Here is a 19,699-nt window from a genome sequence, read left to right as displayed (position 1 = left end):
AGTGTTGCGGAACGAACGTGTTATTTACTTAAATAGCACGAGAATTCTGGATCAATCTGAAAAATCTCTATCCCTTCCACACACTACTCCTTTCCCCTACCTCGGTGGCTCAGTTGGTTAGACACTCGGACTTCACCTCAGTGGTCCGGGGTTCGATCCCTGAGCCGGTACCTCTAGAAATTTTTCAATGTACCTTTACCGAGGTTCTGGTGGTTTGGAACCCACCTTAAGCTGTAGGTCCCCCCATCGTGTACTTGACTGCAACCCAGTTCGTCAATGATGGGGTAAAACCAGGCTTTGTCCAATATGTCTGCGCAAACAGATCTCATCAGATCACTTGATTGCATTATAAAAATGCGTCCGCGACTGATGATATATACCGGGACAGCCCCGTGCAAAAATGATCAAATAAAAAGAAAAAAAAATCCAACTCTAACCAAAAATGCCTTTGACATGTTGGGCAGTATAAGCCTGTGACAACATTTCAACACTGGAATGTTTTAAATTCTTCAATTCTGACCGTTGAAAATGATAATGAACGGTATTTGTACAGAATTCTCATGTTCAATAATAAAATCTCTCCTATTTTGAATGATAGTTTTGAATGTGCAATTCTGAATTAGTTGAAGTTTTGAAGTCTAGATCAAACTTATTGAAAATCTACAGTTTTAAAATTATTTTTTAGAATAATTAAACTTTCACGGGCGTAACATTTGAACTTAATCAGTTTTGGAGGTTTCTAATTTTTAAGTTTCAATACGTAAAATCAAGCATTCATCAGGTTTTGTGCGGATATACTATCATATTCAACCATTTATAATTATTTTAATGTCAAATACAAAAATGTAGTCCTTAAAATTAAAAAAAAATAGAAACCCTTAAAATCTTGAAAATCATCTTAAAATTCCTGCAATATTATGAAATATCTTTTGATATCATAAATAGCACATAACCTAAATAATAACTTATAGGTCCTATACAATTCTTCTATACTTCCCAAAATTCTGGGAAATTCTTTAAAAACCCATACAATTTCTTTGAACTCCTTAAAATCATTAGATTCTTTCGAGAATTATTTAAAACGTTTGAAAATACCTTAAAATCCTTGAAAATACCGTAAAATATTTTAACATACTTTTATATTTTTCTAGGGGTTTGAAAACTCCTGCGAATGATTCAAAATAAAAAATTTAATCTGATAACATTTTTAATATAGAATCTCTTATGAAAGAAATGAAAACAAAAAAGTTTTCCAAACGTTAGTAATTTATAATCCAGAAAGTGGTGTATTAATTATTTGACTGATTTTCTTTAGAATTGCATTGTATTCAAAAGAACTCAATTATTAAGACTTAATTGAATTAAATAAATTTGAAATGAGCTTAGAGCAATTCAAGGGAACGCAAAATTATTTGATGAAATGCCTGTGAGTTCAAGATCGGTTTAAAAGACCTTAAGAGGAATTAAAAAAATGCATTGAATTCAGTAGATCTGCATGAATCCAAAGGAATTCAGTTGGATTGAAAAATTAAAATGAATAATAAAAAATCCAAATTAATTCAGGATGAATTAAAACAGACTTTTTGAAATCTATTTAAATAATATATAATCACGTCAAGTTTCATGAAATCTCATAGTGTTTTGAAATGAATAAAAAATTTCTTTGGATCTCTAAAAACAATAGAAAATATTAAAAATTGTTCGATATCCTCTTAAACCCTTTTAAATTGAAAACAACTCTTCAAAACTACTTGCAAATTTTTAAAATATACTAAAATCTTCAAGATTATTTCAAATAATCTTTTAAATTATTGAAATTAAAAATATTTGAAAATCTATGAAACTTTAGGAAATCGCTCACTTATTGTGAATTAATTCTTTGATATCCATTAAAATCTTATAAAACTCCGTGAAATTATATAAAATATGATAAGATTTTCTGGAATCCAGAAAATTTATTAAAATACCTTGGCAGATTTTAAATTCCCTTAAGCTGTATAAAATTCTCAGAAATGTCATAAGGTTCCTAGAAAATCGTTAAAATTCTCAGAAACCCTTTGAAAATGTTTTCATTTCTTGAAAATGCTTAAGAATATTCTCAAATAACCTAAAATATTTCAGATGGTTTGAAATATTTCGAAATATTTTGAAAATTTTTTTAGCTTCTTGAAGTTCTTTGTAAGTTTTCAGAATATCCTGAAATATCTCACATCTTTTAAAATACCTTCAAATTATAGAAACCTTTTAAAAATTTGTTATAATATTTTTAAATAACCTGAAGTATTTCCAATTGTTTTAAATCTTTCGAAATTATTTGAAACTTTTTATAGCTTTTTAAAGCTTCTAGAAAGTTTTAAAAATATCCTAATATCTTTAAAATCTTTTGGTATACCTTCAAATCGTTGAAATCTATTTGATGTTTCTGATCATTTTTTAAAATACCCTAGAAAATTTGAAAACAATTCAAGAATTAAAATTTAGAAATATAGTTGTGGATCTGAATACCCATGAAACATCCATGGATTAATTTATTGAAAAAATTGACTATAATTACTTGACCTTAAATAAGTGAATTTGAAAATATTTACCTACTACTCAATATTTCTGGTTAAATTTAGGCCTTGTATCAGTCATGTGATACTGGTTCGCGCTGAAATGGTAAAAATCCCAAAAAGGGCAGTGAGGTGTTAATTGATAACTATGTTCGCTGCTCGCGCAGGAAGTAGGAACGGTTATTAAAATAGAACGTTCTCGACTCTTTTGGTCCCTCCTTTTCTGTCTCGCACTTTCCAACTTTCCATCGATTCCACTTAAAATCCCGGCCACATCGAATTCATCGAAAAATACCCGGCGTTTTGCCAATGCTGTCCTGCACAGTGCAGCATCGACGTGATCAGTACAATCGACTCTGCGACGGGCGTGCGAAGGTAGTACGTTGATTTTATTCCAATTGACAAGGCAAACGCAGCAAGCGTACGTACACCTAGGCGAACGTGGACGCCAAGCGACACCCGCTGATAGCCCTGTCTGACTAGCACATTGAAGGGGAATTGATGTGCATCAGTTTTTTTTGTGTCGTCTACTAGTAGAGAAAAAACGTCAGCTCACCCTGAGCTCTATTTCAATGTTGCAGTGACAGCTAACATGCTGAAGTGACAGAAAACGATTTTGTTTGTAGTGAAAACGAAAATACTGAAGACTTTCAAGCTAATCAGGTAGGGAGAAGCTCAGATGTTGGCCCCATTGATTATCAAGTTGAAAAAAAATATATATAAAACTATAATATATAAAACTATATATAAAAAATATATAATACGAATTATTACACAAGCAATTTCAGAATGTAAGATTTTCAGTTAAAGGATTTTCAACAAAGTAGTAGAATTTTCAACCAAAAAAGATTAATTTTTTAACAAATGGCTTGAGTTTTCTTGGTAAGAATTCAAATTTATTAGAAAACATATTACTCTAAGCCCAAAGCAATGAATCTCACTTGCAAAGAGGAATATTTAATCAAATAATCGAGTTTTTAAACGAAAAAGGTTGAACAGCAACCAAAAACAGTTGCATTTGTTACAAATTAGAAGAATTTTTAACTCCACAAAATGAATCTATCATAACACAGTCAAATATTAATCCAAGAAAGATGAAGTTTCAAACAAAAATATGACTTTTCTAGTAGAATTTTTTACCAAAATAGATGAATGCTGGCCCAAAAATGGTTTGAGAGCCTACTTTTAGGGGACTATTAGGAGACGAAGTTATAAGACACCACTACTGCGAAGTAGAACACCATCCTTTAGAAAATTCAATTGAGAAAGTCTGTGTCACTGAAGTTGGGGATATAATTAAGAACTTGAAAAACGGTAAGGCTGCCGGGGTAAACATTTTTAACGCTGGAATGCTTAAACTCGGTGGCGAGTACACACCACATAGACTGTGGGAATTGATGAATTTATGTATCAAGATGAGATACGTCCCAAATAATTGAAAAAAGCGATTATCGTACCAATATACAAAAGAAAGGGAGATAAAAGCGACTGCAATAAGAACAGAGAAATCAGCCGATTAACTACCGTTAGTAAAATATACTCAAAAATAATGATTCGTAGGGTAATGAAAATAACAGAAGGAAATATTTGGGAAGTCAAAAGTGGGTTTATGCCAGGAAGGTCATGTACGGATCAACTATTTAGCTGAAGGTAGATCACAGAAAAAAGTTTCAGAGTAGGAAAAAAAGTTTTCTGTTCATTTGTTGACCTAGAAAAAGCTTTTAGTAAGGTAGATAGAAGTAAGCTTTGGGAAGTCCTGAAAGAGTACTGACTGAATGGATGGCTCCTACAAGCTACAAAAATAATATATACGGGTAGCAAAGCGAGTGTAAGGATAAATGGGAAATTTAGTGACTGTTTTGATATTATGAAAGGTGTTAGATAAGAATGCGTTATGTCTTCATGGCTATTTATATTATTCATGGACAAGTGTTTAAGAATGATCCTTTTTGACGAAGAAGGTGTGGATCTCGTAACAGTAAGGGTACGTGGGTTAGTGCTCGCAGATGATAAGCTTAATTATGGCAGAGTCAATCGAAGACTTGCAAAGAATATTGAAAAAACTAAATGCGAGCATGAAGAGCATGGGCTTCAACATTAACGCAAATATAACCAAAACTATGGTGCTCAAAGGAAAGAGTGAGAAACCAATATGCAACATTATATTAAATGATGAACGAATTGAACAAGTTGATAAATTCATATACCTTGGTAGTTTATTCAGTAGGGATGGAAAAATAGATGAGGAGTTAAATAGGCGTATAAATGAAGATAAGAAGGTTATTTGTAGAGCAGGATCCTTTATTAGAGGTAAAAATATATCAAGTCAAGCTAAAATGAGAATACATTATTCTACATTTGTACCGACTGTACTACACGGTAGCGACTCATGCACCCATCAAGAAAAAGATAAGAGTAAAATTAACATGAGTGACATGAAATTCCTGCGCATCATATGCGGGAAAACTCTGATGGACTAAGTGAGTAACGAGATAATCCTCGAAGATTGTGATGCAGAAGAAGCACTAGGTGACACATGGGAAAGAAATTGGTTAGGATGATTCGGGCATGTTGAGAAAATGTCAGATGAAGAACTAACGAAACAATTGTATTGTGGTAAAGTATTTGGCAGCGTGCCCAGAGACAGACCGCGGAATGAATGGTTAGAATTTGTGAATGAAACCGTAGTTAGAGAGTCAGTAGAGTGAATGAGGTCTTAAACAAAAGACTTTGGATAATAATGGACCCAAGTAAGGAACCTTGCATGAAGACTCTGTGAGCCTTTCTACTTGGGGCGATTGCTAGAGAGATTTATCAGCAACGTGGTTTAGAGCAGTGTTGCGGAACTAACGTGTTATTTAAGTAAATAAAATGAGAGTTCTAGGTTAATTTGAAAATTCTATGACCTGTTCCTCACATTACTGTGTGAGTCACAAGTTATCCAGTTGCGAGACTATTTTGACAGAAAACGAAATGTTGTGCTTTACAGTAGCATCTGTAAAGCGGGTCTTGACCGTAGGCCGTTAAATTGGTCCTCAGATGGGGCCTTGAATATTAGGGCAGAAACCATAGAGAAATTAGAAATACAATGGTGGCGAAAAGCTATCCATGGCGAGCACCCCAAAACGTTAGTTCAAAATGAAGTGGATAGTGAGACATCCAATATTTGGCTAAGAAAGGGTGTTCTGTATATACAGACGGAAAGATACGTCATTGCGATACAGGACAAGGTTGTCAGAACCAGGAATTATCGCAAACACGTGTTAAATCAAGACGTGGTTGACCGGTGCCGATTATGTGGAGATACCAACGAATTTATCGAGCACATTATTGATGGCTGTCGCGTAATGGCTCAGAGAGAATATACACACAGACATAACGATGTAGCGGGCATTATACGTAAACAATTTGCCCTAAACCTAGGACTCTTAAAAGAATAGATGCCTCTCTATAGATACAATCCAATGCCCATTTTAGAAAGCGAAGATTACATCTTACATGGGAATGTTACTATTCAAATGGATCACTTCATCCGGGCCAATTGACCTGATATCGTGATGCGAGAAAATAAAGGTGGAGGAGTCTACATCATCGACATTACTTGTCTTAAATAGTCAGTAGGGTATTGGCGCATTGTAAGAAACTTTCTTGACCATCAGGAAGCGAGCGACTAAAACCCTGTGGAGTGGCTGATGGTAGCTCTAAGAAAGCATCCAGAGTTAACTGTTGTCACCTTCCAACGCTCGTTGCTGCTCGTAATTGTATACCTACAACATCATCGCAGGAGGTTTCAAGCATCGTATTAAATTAGTTGAATTAACTTGCAACATTCTAATCTCATCAGTCACTTCAATTAGTCCATGGCTATGATGTATAACCGGGTTTAACCGAGTAAAACTTTAATAAAAACATATAAATAACTTTCAACCATATAAGTTGAATTTTCAATACACAGAACGGACTTTCTATCCGAGATGACGAATGCAAAAAAAAACTTTATTTTCAATCATCAAACTGTCAATTAAAAAAAGAGGATTTATTTTCAATAGCAAGCCAGGAGCTGATCTTATTTACTTTTCTTGTTATTTATTTGAGTTTATTATTCAATCAGAATTATGTGATCTAGGATCTAAAATATAGATTTTGGGTTTTCGAAAGAAAATTATACCTCAATCTGTACTCTGTTTGTCAACATAATTCTTCTATGTCCCGAAATGAGCGGGTTTTGAATTAATTTGTTAAATCTTGTGATTATTTATAAATTATACCTTTATTATGTCAATTATCAGCAATTGATTATAGGAATTTAGGTTACCTGTGTAATTGCTATGGTCAATGTATAAAAATGCAAATTTTTCATTCTCAAACATATTTTATTGTAAAGAGGAAGATAATAGTTATTGCAATGGTAAAAATAAATTTAAAAATTCTTGGTTTCCAACAGAATTCCTGGCTAATTTCTGCTATTTATCAGGTGTTTGAAATTCTAGGTTAATTGTCGGTTTTCCCGGTCAGTGGCTACGCTACTGTCTACACTTCATGTGAAAGCTTAGTAACTGAGGATATCACATTTGGAGAAGGTCATGCGAACTAAAAATCGCACTTATGAATGCGTTGTGATTAAAAATATTGTATGACAAATGGCCCTAAATGACCCGCTTTGCGCATGTAAAAAATTACAATACTGCGCTCAGAGCCCTTGGCTTAACCTCGTCTTCATTTCGCTCGACTATACCTATAGCTGTGGTTTCAATCACAACTTCAGATGAGGAAAAATGCCATTTGGGTTCCTTGTATCATAAATTACTATTTTATCACACCTTCATTATAAGTGCGATTTGGGCGCCTGAAAACGATCCGTAAAACAGTATTTACAACTCTAGGGCTGTATAAGGTTTACTTAGGATCCTATACTTATGAAGTAATAACATACTGTAATCTAATCTACTCTATTTAATTAAGTATGAAACAGCTGTAACAGACTTTATCAGACACTGGGCGATTTAAATTATCGCCTCAATAATGTGCTGCCTATACACCACATGACAGTTGAGCAGCTGACGATAGCGCAATCGGAGTATGTTATGAAACTTTAAAATCAAACTCATGTTTGCGATGTGATGAAAAATATTATATCATGCTCGGCCCTTGCGTATGGAACTTTCTCCTTGCATGATTACATTACTCATTAGAGCCTTCGACTTCGTCTCTTTTTTTCTTGTATCATAAATAATTTTTTTATAATTTCTTCATAATAAGTGCGATTTTAGCGCCTGAAAACGATCCCTGAAACAGTATTGAGACGCCTAGGTCTATAAGCCGTTTACTTAGGGTCCTAGACTCAGGATGTACTGCGCGATTTGACTGACTAACGAATAGCTGTAGCAGACTTTATCAGACGTTGAGCGGTTCACATGATCGCCATACTAAAACGCTGTCTACGCACCACATGGCAGTTGAGTAGCTGATTGCGTTTCGATAAAAAATATTGTATGACACACGGCCTCTGTGTGTAAAATTTTCCTTATGTGATTACAATACTTACTAGAGCCCTCGATTTCACCTTGTCTTCATTTTGCCTCTGCTTCACTTTTCCTCGGCAACATCTCGGGTTCCTCACACGAGGAAAAAGTTCCAATTCGGGTCCTTGTATCATAAATAACTACACATGCATTTGCTGATCGTGCGTGGAATCGTTTTTTTCTTCTTTCCAATCGGCTACTTAATTTCTCAGTACTATAAATGTTAATTTAATGGAAGAACTAGTAGCACACATAAATTTAATGAGTGATCGTACCCATATTGAGGTTTTTGGCAAAATGAAAAACTAATACTATGAGATATCGACATCCGTCGAGAGAATCGACTCAACGGTCGTAAGCGTCATAAGTGGTGTTCCTGATGAAAACCTAATAATTGATGGTAGCACCAAGACGAGTAGTATGCCGTTTGTCTACGAAAGAAGAAATTTAATATGGCCCTTTTTATGCGTTACCTAACAAATATATGAAATATATAAGGGTAAACGAACTTTAAATATATGCTTCGTGCTGAGGTATGAAATTAATTTATACTTTTAGTGTGAATTATACATACAATGGGATATATGGTGAACAATGGTAAACCTAACCTCCCTTTGCATGTGATATTCAGAAAATGATTTATGAACCTCTTAGAATGCTATTTAATAATTATTTATGAAGAAGTTTAAAAAATGCATTTTTTGTTGGTTAAAGTGGCATTCACCCTATAATCAGAGTAGTGAAATTGCACCAATTTTTTGTTGGTAATTTTACCATTCTAAGTGCTAGAATTGTTTTATTTTTACAGGGTGCGTCAGGGCAGGAAGAAGAGGCTGCACGGAGAAACTTTCAGTTATAAAATTTGATGGTATAATATTTATTTTTAAAATACGACAATAGCAAGCAATGATATAGAGTCACTATTGCAAGAATTACTATATTGAATATTAAATTCTGAAGTTATTATGTTTATTAAAATATACGCATTTCTAATTTTTCCTATAGGAAATAGGAAAAACTGCCATGGTCGAAAGAGCAAAACAAAAATAATTTGCATTCACTTCACGCACTATACATTTTATACATTAAACATACAATTAGATATTTACATTTTATTCTAAGTCTGGCGGGAATTGAACACGGGTTTCCGGGGCAACAGAACGGAGATATTTTTCTGTGATGAAACAAATTATAAGATTTAGGAATTTTATCACCCTCATAAACTTCGGCGCGTGTAATGACGTAATTTGGTACTGAATCGTAAAGCATTACATTTAATTGTTTTTTCTTTCATTGCATCTTCCCATTGAAAATGGTAAGTTTTCTTACCTGTTTTGCAAAGTTTGTTATTTTAACTGCTAGTTATTGCAACTACGGTTTTGTCATTTAGATTGTGAATATCACTTTTTTGAACTTCAATCTGCTATCAAAAATATGAATTTTTCTCACTATAAATGGCAATTATTAGGTTTGTAGTATATTTATCAATGAAATGGAAAACTTATTTCTTCATGTGGCTGCGGCAATAAAACTATTTTCTCGGCTATATCCTAGATTGCCATCGAACTTTTTAAAATATCAATATTATAATACCAAATTTTACGATCACGAGTTTCTCCGTGTCAATAGATACATATGTGTATAGGTGAAGAGTGTATATGTTCTATGCAGTATGTTTCGCAATACGAGGACAGATCAACGCAGATAAATATGAGTATCGCTGAACAACGGAAGGCGTTACGAAAACTATAACGATTGGATAGGAACGTATTTTCAAAGCAAATATGCGCAAAACCGGGCGCTGCTAGTACAGATGCATGTTCGTGAATTGAAAAAGCTCTAAGTACATTAATTTTTATATTTTGGAAAACCCTAGAGTTTCGCGAATAGAATTAGCAACGGTATTTTCTGCATTTGATTATTTTTATTTGATCATTCGTATTATTTCGTTATTTTTGTTTATGATAGGATTAAACAAGTTGTGTTTCGTTTAAAATTGAAAAATTTTTAATTTGCACGTAAAATTATAAATGATAAAAATTATTTGGTCACCAATTTAAAACTTAAAACATTTAGTTCTATTTCAATTTAAAAGCCATATTTTATCTATATCAATTTTTAATTGTAAATGTTCTGTTGGCTAGTCGACACTATAATCATCTATTTTAATCATAAGCTGACTTAATCCACTTCAGCCGTCACTCGCGTTCCAACCCACGAGTCAATGAACATGTGTTACGTTTGTTATACATAAAAAATATTTAGATAGTTTCTTAAACTCATCTCAGATGTAGGCTCCGGAAGAGAGGACCACGATCCTTCTCGGAAAGATCGATTTGGATGCAACTGGAGGTATATGTCATCTAACCTGTCAGTTTCCATAACTCCAGAAGACGATGGATTCGGGAAGATCATTTTACGTCACAATAATTCAAAGGAAAAAGCACTAGATACTATTAATGGATCACTTATCTTAGCTTATTAAGCACCGAAAGTAAATTATATTCAAAAATACTTATTCGTAGGGTAATGAAAATAACAGAAGCAAAGATTTGGGAAGTCCAAAGTGGGTTTATGCCAGGAAGGTCACGTACGAATCAAATATTTAGCTTAAGGCAAATAACAGAAAAAACTTTGAGAGTAGGAAAAAAAGTTTTCTGTGCATTTGTTGACCTAGAAAAAGCTTTTGACAAGGTAGATAGAAGTAAACTTTGAGAAGTCCTGAAAGAGTATGGAGTCAATGGATGGCTCCTATAAGCTATAAATCCAATATAAATAGGTAGCAAAGCGAGTGTAAGTGTTTAAGAATGGCTCTCTTTGACGAAGAGGGTGTGGATCTCGAAACACTAAGGGTACGTGGGTTAGCGTTCGCAGATGATAAGGTTGTTATGGCAGAGTCTATCGAAGACTTACGAAGAATGTTGAATAAACTAGATGCAAGTATAAAGAGCATGGGCCTCAAAATTAACGCAAATAAAACAAAAACTATGGTGTTCGAAGGAAAGAGTGAGAAAACACTATGCCATATTTTATTAAATGATGAGAGAATTGAACAAGTTGATAAGTTCGTGTACATTGGTAGCTTATTTACTAGGGACGGGAAGATAGATGAGGAATTAGATAGAAAGAAATCGGTTAAGATGGTTCCGTCATGTTGACAGAATGCCAAATGAACGACTAACGAAACAAATGTATCAAGGTAAAGTGAATGACAGCGTGTCCAGAGGTAGACCGCGGAAAGAATGGTTAAAATGTGTGAATGAGACCCTAGTTAGAAGAGACATAAACAGTCACAGAAACACAAGAGCCTGCATGAAAAAATGCATGCACATAAAAGAACCTAGAGAAGTATGCCAGGACAGGAAAGTATGGTGGCAAATAGTTAATAAAAAGAGTGTCATTAGAGTGAATGACGCCTGAAGGAAAAGACCTTGGCCTATAATTGGCTCAAGTGGAGAACCTTACATAACGACTTTGTGAGGTTCTTCGCTTGGGGTGATTGCTAGAGGGATTGATCAGCAACCTGGGTCGGAGCAGCGTTGCGGAACAAATGTGTTATTTACATAAATAATACGAGACTTCTGGATCAGTCTGAAAATTCTCTATCCCTTTCACACAGCACTCCTTTCCCCTACCGGTGAGTCACGCCTATCCCGAAAGGGAAATGGCTTAATGGTGTAATAAAAAAAAACTTATCACTTTAAAATAATTCGAAAAGGCCAAAGCACAAGAGACTGTTCAACAATCACGGATTCGAATAGAGACTAACTTTAAGTAGAATAAGAATTATGAATTTAGAATTCACAAATCGTAACTCGAAACAATATATAATACTACTTTAGATAATGTGGTGCGTGGTACTTGGTTTTAGAAAAAGGTCACGAGTTCCCGGCACGAAAGTCAGATGGTTTGAAATAATGGTTTTGACCTAACATTTGTCTCTATAGAGGATTATGGTACAGTTAGATTTAGAAAAGGGTCAATACTAATTTTTGGTTAATAAAAAAAAGTTATTGCTTCTTTTCGCCTGTTATTTCACGATTTGATCAAGCTAATCAATAATTCGAAGTCACTATTTTTTCAAATATAAATTGAAAAAAGTTATACACCTCTCCTTGTACCAATATTTTTGTTTTTGGGGATGCGCCGTATCTTCGCAAGGATATTCCTTGGAATTAGATGTTTCACTTGACGGTACACGTTTTATCGCAGACGATTGATATTTTATGGAGCTCCTTTTGCAATTAAATAGACGTAAGTTTTAAATCAAAAGCGAATCTTTTTAAATAAAAAATTAAAAAGGTATGCAACTCTTCCTAAGTCAAAAGCAAAGAGTTTGTGACCTTTGGTCTTTGAACTTTGAGATGGTTGCTTTTTTCAAGATTCGATAGAATCTGACAAAACCGCGATAATTTTGTGTAGTTTTTTCTTCAAAATTAAATGCAATGTTGTCAACCAGTTTGTTTCAGCTTCTTTAAAATCAGCCTTTTGGTACTTACGCCTTCATTCCAAGCGACCCGTAAAGTAATTTCAAATTGAAAATAGTCAATAAAAAACTTTGAAGATTAAGTGATTTTAAATCAAAAGCGTTCAGAATGAAACCATTTCTAACATGTTAAAAATTATGATAAATGGAGACTCAGTGGCTCATGTAGGGAAAAAAGGTGCACCCTCGATCTTGTATTTATAAATGTGTTATTTGCCTTTTCTAACTCAAAAAAATAGAGGGTCGTATATAAACATTGTGAAACATCCATTGCAAAACCTAGAAGAAGCAATCTCGCATTTGAAATGCAAAATTAGAGATCCGCTGATTACCTCCAAATTTGCGTCGCTAAGCCCCATTATGAAGTATTCAGAATGTTCAAAATTGAATACTTTTAAATTAATTTTTTTTTATAATTTAGAGTGTTTGGTGCAAAACAATCTTACAAGTGCTATGATTTAAAAGAATCGTATCATACAATCTCAAATTGAAAGTATTCCAAACTATACAATTCTTTATTAAAATCTTTCAAATTTCCCAATTGCAAGCATTTTAAATTAAATCAAACAAGAGATCAGAATCAGAAATATATATTTTTAGACTTGCATAATATTTCAATCAGAACTTTTAAAGTGAATGATATTGGATTTATAATTCTGAAAAATGAATTAAAAGATTTTGGAAATTCAATAATTCCCAATTAAAATTGTTCTAAATTAAAAACATTTGAAGCTAAAAACATTTCAACCAAAACCCGTTCAACCTTCGCAAATGGTAATTTTAAATATAAAAAATATTGTTTCTGTTAAAATTTGGATCGGCCAAAGTAGAAAAATTTCTATTTAAATTAATAATTTAATAATTTCAAATTAAAAGTATTTGACATTTTTTACCTTCCTATTTTTCCATGCTTCATTTTGAATCTGTTAAATTTTGATTGCACTTATGTTAAATTTAGTTTTACTTTCAGAATAAGAAAAGGTGGTGAAAAAGTGTAGCCTGTTTAAATTAGTAATAATTAGTTACGACGATGTGATAACTTTTAAGTTGAAGAAATATAAAATTCGAAGAGGAGTTTTGTTTCAGAGATTAAATATTAAAATCAGTTTGTCAGTTAATTTTCGCTGCTATTCTCTACATTTCAAACGATATTTGCACACATTGTCAAATGTTTCCTGTGGCTGCAATTTGATTTTAATATCGATTAGAGCATCGCGCATTTAAATGAATCTCAATTATTGTTAATCTGAAATAAACATTGCAAGTTCGTGCATAGACTGATAATACTAAATCACTAATGTAATACTTCGTGTGTTTCCAGGGGATTACTCGAAAATGTCGTCTGCGAGAGCTTTACTGCTGAGAGACTGCAAAATTATAAATGTGGTAAACCGCAAATAAACGCCAGTGGATATGCTTTACAGTTATTATATTATACACATACAGCAACAAAAGTACTTTTGCATTTTGAACCGTTACATAAATTTGTTCTGAGAAGAGCTCAACTATTATTATTGGCATAGCAAAAATAGCCCGCTGCACGCGCTTCTGACACGTTTCTCGCTTTGATTGCCTAATTGTAACAATTGAATACATGCTTAAATAAAAATGAATATGTATAAAATATAGTTGAAGGGTGCTCGAGCATAAGAGCATAAGTTCCAAATTTCTGAAATGCGTTTTATTGTACGCGCTGCTTTTGCAATTCGATAGAGCTGAGTAAAACTCGAAAAAAAATTTTAATGGAAAAATAAAAAAGTTATGCAACTATTCCTGAGTCGAAATCTACAATTTTGGGACGCGTCGTACCTTCGACAAGAGCTTTTCTCGGAGGTGGTTGCTTCTTTCAGGGTCTTTCTTTTATGGTTCGGTAGAATTAAGTAATATCTCGGAAGTAATCTTTCGGCTTTCATACAATTTTAATTTCAATTTTAATCGATTACTAGCAATCTGTACCTTTTAGTTAAATATAAGATCGTACTAAGATATATTTCTTAAAAGGCATTGTAGAATTCGGAGTCTTAGTAATGTCTTTGATTTTCAAACTTATTCATTTTGAAGAGGTTCACAATTAAACATTTTTCAGTTTGTTTAGTATTAAATTCTTATAGCCCAAAAGCATAAAATTTTTAACATCTTTTGAAAATAGGTCTATCTTAAAGACTTTCAATTTAAGATCCTTTAATTTTTAACGTGTACAATTTAAAATGATCTAGTTTTGAATAAATTTATTTAATTAGTTTCATTTAAAATATTTATAATTCAAAGTTCGACAACTAATGATTTTGGAAATGAAAATTTAAGTTCTCAGTTCTTCATTTTTCAAAATGAATACATATTGAATTTTAATAATGAAAATTAAAGAATTGTTATATTCTTATCATAATGGGAAGGTATTAGTTTCATCTGAAAATTGACTATATCACGAATTTCTTGAAATCTCCACATTTTGAGACTCCCTATGAATCCTATGAGAATTAAAATCTAAAATTCTTCAATTTTGAATAATTGGAAATAACGACCCTTCAATATATATGTGTCCAATAGAAACTTATGCAATTTTCAATGCCTTTTTAAACAGTATCGTCAATACTTTAGTTTAAGAGTTATTTCGCAACTTAAGTTCTTTATTTATGCTTTTTTTATTTATATATTAATTTAAAAATTTTCATTATTCGAAATCTGTCATTTTCATTATCTCTATTCGATTTTAAAACGAAAAAAGATTATTCACTTTAATTTAAAAGAAGACAGAGGGAAATTTATAGTACTCTTGGAACGCAATCTTGAAATGATAAGCTGAAAATGCACCCATCAGAAATTTCACAAGTATTACCACAAGAATTTAGAGCAAACCTCTGTATAGGTCTCTGATATTATTATTGCACTTATTTCTTTCAAAAATATACCAAATTTTTTGAAATTGTTAGGTTAATACAAGTTTTATTTGAGGTTGCCTAAGAACTTCATTTTCAAAATTCTCTGACATTTTCTTCATGCTTCTGAGATAAATTTTTCATTTTTCTTGATCAACAATATACGAAATAAAATAATTCCAGATTGTAATTTCAGAATGTAAAATTATTTAAGCTAAAACAAATTATTTTTTCTTTTAGAAAAGGTGAATTTACAACCCAAAGGACGAATTTTTAACAGAACAGTTAAATTTTCGAACAAAAAAGATAACTTTCTAACAAAATACTAGAATTTTTAACAAAATAATTAAATTTCCGACAAAAGGTGAATTTTTAACCAAATAGCTGAATTTATAACTTGCAATGATCATTTTCAAAACAAGAAGATTTTTGTGTCAAAAGACAAATTTTTAACAAAATATTGTATTTTTCAAATAAAAATATCATTGTTTTAGGAAACTTATGGCTTTTAAACCCGAATAGATTAATTTTTAACAAAAAAGTCCATTTTTATTCCAGAAAGTTGATTTTTCAATTAAATAGCTACATTTTCAACAAGAACATTTTGAAACAAAACAGTTGGGTTTGCAACCCCAAAGTTTTAAACTTTAAAAGAGAAGAAACAAATTTTCTATAAAAATAACAATAATAATGATTATTAATTAATTCGAAGGTGTTCCACGTTGATGTCGCGGTAGGGCTTGAGCTTTCCTCTCATGACTTTGACGGTTATGTTGGCGGTAGCATTGCTACTGACAGGGTTTCCCATGCCAAATAAGCTGATAATGGAGAGGAGAGGGACTAAGTAGAACATCAAAACCCATAAATAAACGGTAAGCAGTGGAACATCAACTGTGCCTGCTGAGGGTGCCTTGGCTAGCGTTAGCTATTTGCAGCCAACCACCTTGACAGAAATACCGTGGGAGAGCATCAATTGGGATACCACAATGAAAGAGGAATTGGTGCGTCTCTATTACGAAAGTGCGAAGTTTGAAACGAAAATGGAAAAAGGATACAATTTAAGAATTAAATTCACTGCAAAATATCCTAACATACAAAAAGTCCCACCAAGAGATCTTATCGCTAAGGTGAAGGACATCAGGATAAATTTACACGTGATAGAAGACCGAGCAATGGAGATTAAACAAGAGGATGATTTGGCGTGGAAAAACGACGGCAATGAATATCAGTTATAGGAAACCATGTCAAACGGTCAAGCAGGAGCAATTGATGTTCTTCCTCAACCTTTTGAGGATCCAACACCACCACATCCTCCAGAGGTGGATGGCCTTATACAACCGGAAGCAGAAGCAGAGGTTCAGCTACCAAAAAAGCGACGAAAATGGACATACCATATGAACAGAGATGTTGTGCGCCTTTATTTTTTGGCAGAGAAATGTGGGCAAAGTGTAGGGAGAGAACATCATAGACTCTTCTAACTTAAAAACCCAGAGCTAGCGACAAAAATAAAGGAACAGAATCTGGCAGATCAAAAACGTTCAATATCTGTAAACAGACTGTTTTCGGCTGTTGAAATAGCTGCTATCAAAATGGAAGTAAAACAGCAGCTTCCTATTGATGAACTCCTCTTGGAAGATATGGACAACGAAGACTTGATTGATGCTGAAGACATACGTGGTAGGGATAATGAACATCATGTACCGGATCCATTAAAACCACATCCGGATATTAATATCGATGATATGGATAGGGAAATTTCCGAAAAACTACATAAACTTGAAAGGAATTTTGGTCATGCTTTACTAGAGTTCAACTATGTAGAACCAACACTAAGGCGTTTTCTGTCCAAAATGAATATCACAAATGATCTGCGTGCACTAATAGCACTTCTCGACAGCAAGGTTTTACCTACATATTTAAACGTAGCACAAACTGCGTTAGAGGTGCAAACCCTTGTATACTGTGCAGCTGTGGCCATCGTTAGAATATGTGCCGGAAAACTAGGCCTGCAAATGCAGTGTTCGTTCCAGAAAGGGATCGAGATCTATTATAGAATATCAGGTTGGATATGGATGTCAGCAAAGTAAGGTGCAAATTGGGTCGATTAGCTTAATATAAAAAAGGAAATAGAACCAGAAAGCTGATAAAATCATCCATACTCGACATATCGAGACATTAAGGCCAGAAATATTGGACTTTTAACAATGTTAGACTATTAAACAACATTATTAGACAATATTAGACTCCCAACGACAAAGACTTGATGTTCTTACTGCAAGACTGCGTCGGTATAAGAAAAATAGTGCACGAAGGCAACACTGGTCGGGTGCTTGGAGAAAAATGAACATATGCAATTTGGACACTGCGTGGTTTAAAGTGGAGAAAGTTAGGGCAAGAAGTAGCTCTGAAATGCAACTGACAAACATCACAGCCTTAGATGTTTCAGCGGTCTTAAAAAGGGCAAGTAATTGGAAAGCTCCAGGTCCGGACATAGTGCACAACTTCTGCTACAAGTACCTGACGAGTGTGCATCTTGCGCTGGCAAGGTGTTTTCAGAAGATCATTGAATACGCAGATTTGATGCCAGGCTTTATCACCTCCAACGCTCGTGGCCGCTCGTAATTGTATACCTGCAACATCATCGCAGGAGGATTCAAGCATCGTATGAAATTAGTTGAATTAACTTATAACATTGTAATCTCATTAGTCACTTGACTTAGACCGTCGCTATGACGTATAACCGGGTTCACCCGAATAAAAGTTTAATAAAGAGCAAGATGATTGTGCGTCAAATGACGTTTTTCATTTCGGGCCCCGAGAAGCGGACACTCCATACATCAAGTGACCGGTACTTCGTACCCCAAATGATTGAGACTACGTACCCTACTTCAGAAGATCATTGAACACCCAGAACTTATGCCAGGCTTAATGCTCCACGGCGCTACGTCTATGTTACCAAAAACACCAGACGCTCAAAATCCATCTGACTTTCGACTGATAGTAAAGACCTAGTCACTATAGACGATATTGCCGCGACTCAAGCTCGAAAGCATCAAAGATACTTACACATGGCACACATTGACTACATGCACGCGTTTCCTTTCGTGCCGTATGACTATTTGCTTGAAGTCTTAAAACTTGACAAAATCTGCCCACGCATTATTGACTTTCTAAGCCATGCGACGAGACTCTGGGGTACAAGAATCAAGTATTTTGATCATGGACAACCAAGGATAACTAGATCAATACGCTTTACGACGGGTATATTCTAAGGAGTCACAAAGCAGTTTTCCAATGATATCCACATGGAGTTCGGATTAGATAAATATAGAACAGTGCATTTAATCAAAGTGGAATTAGGGACCGCAGAATTAGAGAACGAGTTCGAAAGTGACATCAAGGCAATGGCTGCAGGCGAATCATATAAATATCTGGGTATTTTTGAGTCTAAGGGGATTCAGCATACGATAGTTAAAATTAGCCTAACGACTGTTTTCAATAGGAGACTCAGATTGATTATGAAGAGTTTTCTTAACTCGGCAAACAAATTCAGGGCAATAAACATATATGCCATCCCTGTTCTCACGTACTCCTTCGGGCTCATAAAATTGTCAAATACCGACCTTGAAAAGTTAAACAGAATTGTTCACGTAGAAATGACGAAGCACCGAATGCACTACAGAAATTCAGCGATTGAAATGGTAGTTCTACCACGACATTTAGAGGGTAGGGGCATTGTAGATGTCAAAAGCTGTGTGAGTCACAAGTTATATAGTTGCGAGACTATTTTAACAGCAAACGAAATGTTGCGGCTTACAGGAGCATCTGTGAACCGGATGTTGACTATACGCCCTTAAATTTGTGCTCAGATGGAATTATCGCAAATACATGTTAAATCAAGACGTGGTTGACCGGTGCCGGGTATTAATACTTTAACAATTTGCTCTAAATCTAGGACTCTTAAAAGAATGGATACCTTTCTATGGATAGAATTCAATGCCCGTTTTAGACAGCGAAGATTACATCTTATATTGGGATGTTACTATCCAAACGGATCACTACATCCGGGCCAATCGACCTGAAATCGTGATGCGAGAAAAAAAAGGTGGAAGAGTCTACATCATTAACATTGCTTTTCCGCTTAATCGAAATTTGCAGTCAACCTATACAGTCTGTCAAGTTAAAGCGTGGGTAACTTTTTTGGTAAAATATTTTATTTAAACGCATGTTTCTACATGGAATTACATTTGTCAAGGTGTCGAG

The 19,699-nt window shown here is 34.0% G+C and overlaps 1 protein-coding gene across 2 annotated transcripts in view; it reads left to right on the top strand.

Annotated features, from left to right (window-relative positions):
• Nucleotides 1-19,699, top strand: part of LOC117172389 (CD63 antigen-like) — a 523,259-nt gene that overhangs the window by 437,814 nt on the left and 65,746 nt on the right. For both annotated transcript variants that reach the window (XR_004467018.1, XR_004467019.1), the window contains exon 3: nucleotides 13,882-13,946. The gene's annotated coding sequence lies outside the window, so the exon portion shown is untranslated. The remainder of the gene's footprint in view (nucleotides 1-13,881; nucleotides 13,947-19,699) is intronic.

Source organism: Belonocnema kinseyi, chromosome 5 (assembly GCF_010883055.1).
Source record: "Belonocnema kinseyi isolate 2016_QV_RU_SX_M_011 chromosome 5, B_treatae_v1, whole genome shotgun sequence".
NCBI classification, from domain to species: domain Eukaryota; kingdom Metazoa; phylum Arthropoda; class Insecta; order Hymenoptera; family Cynipidae; genus Belonocnema; species Belonocnema kinseyi.
Note: the sequence above shows the minus strand (reverse complement) of the source record. Positions and strands in the feature narration are given on the sequence as shown.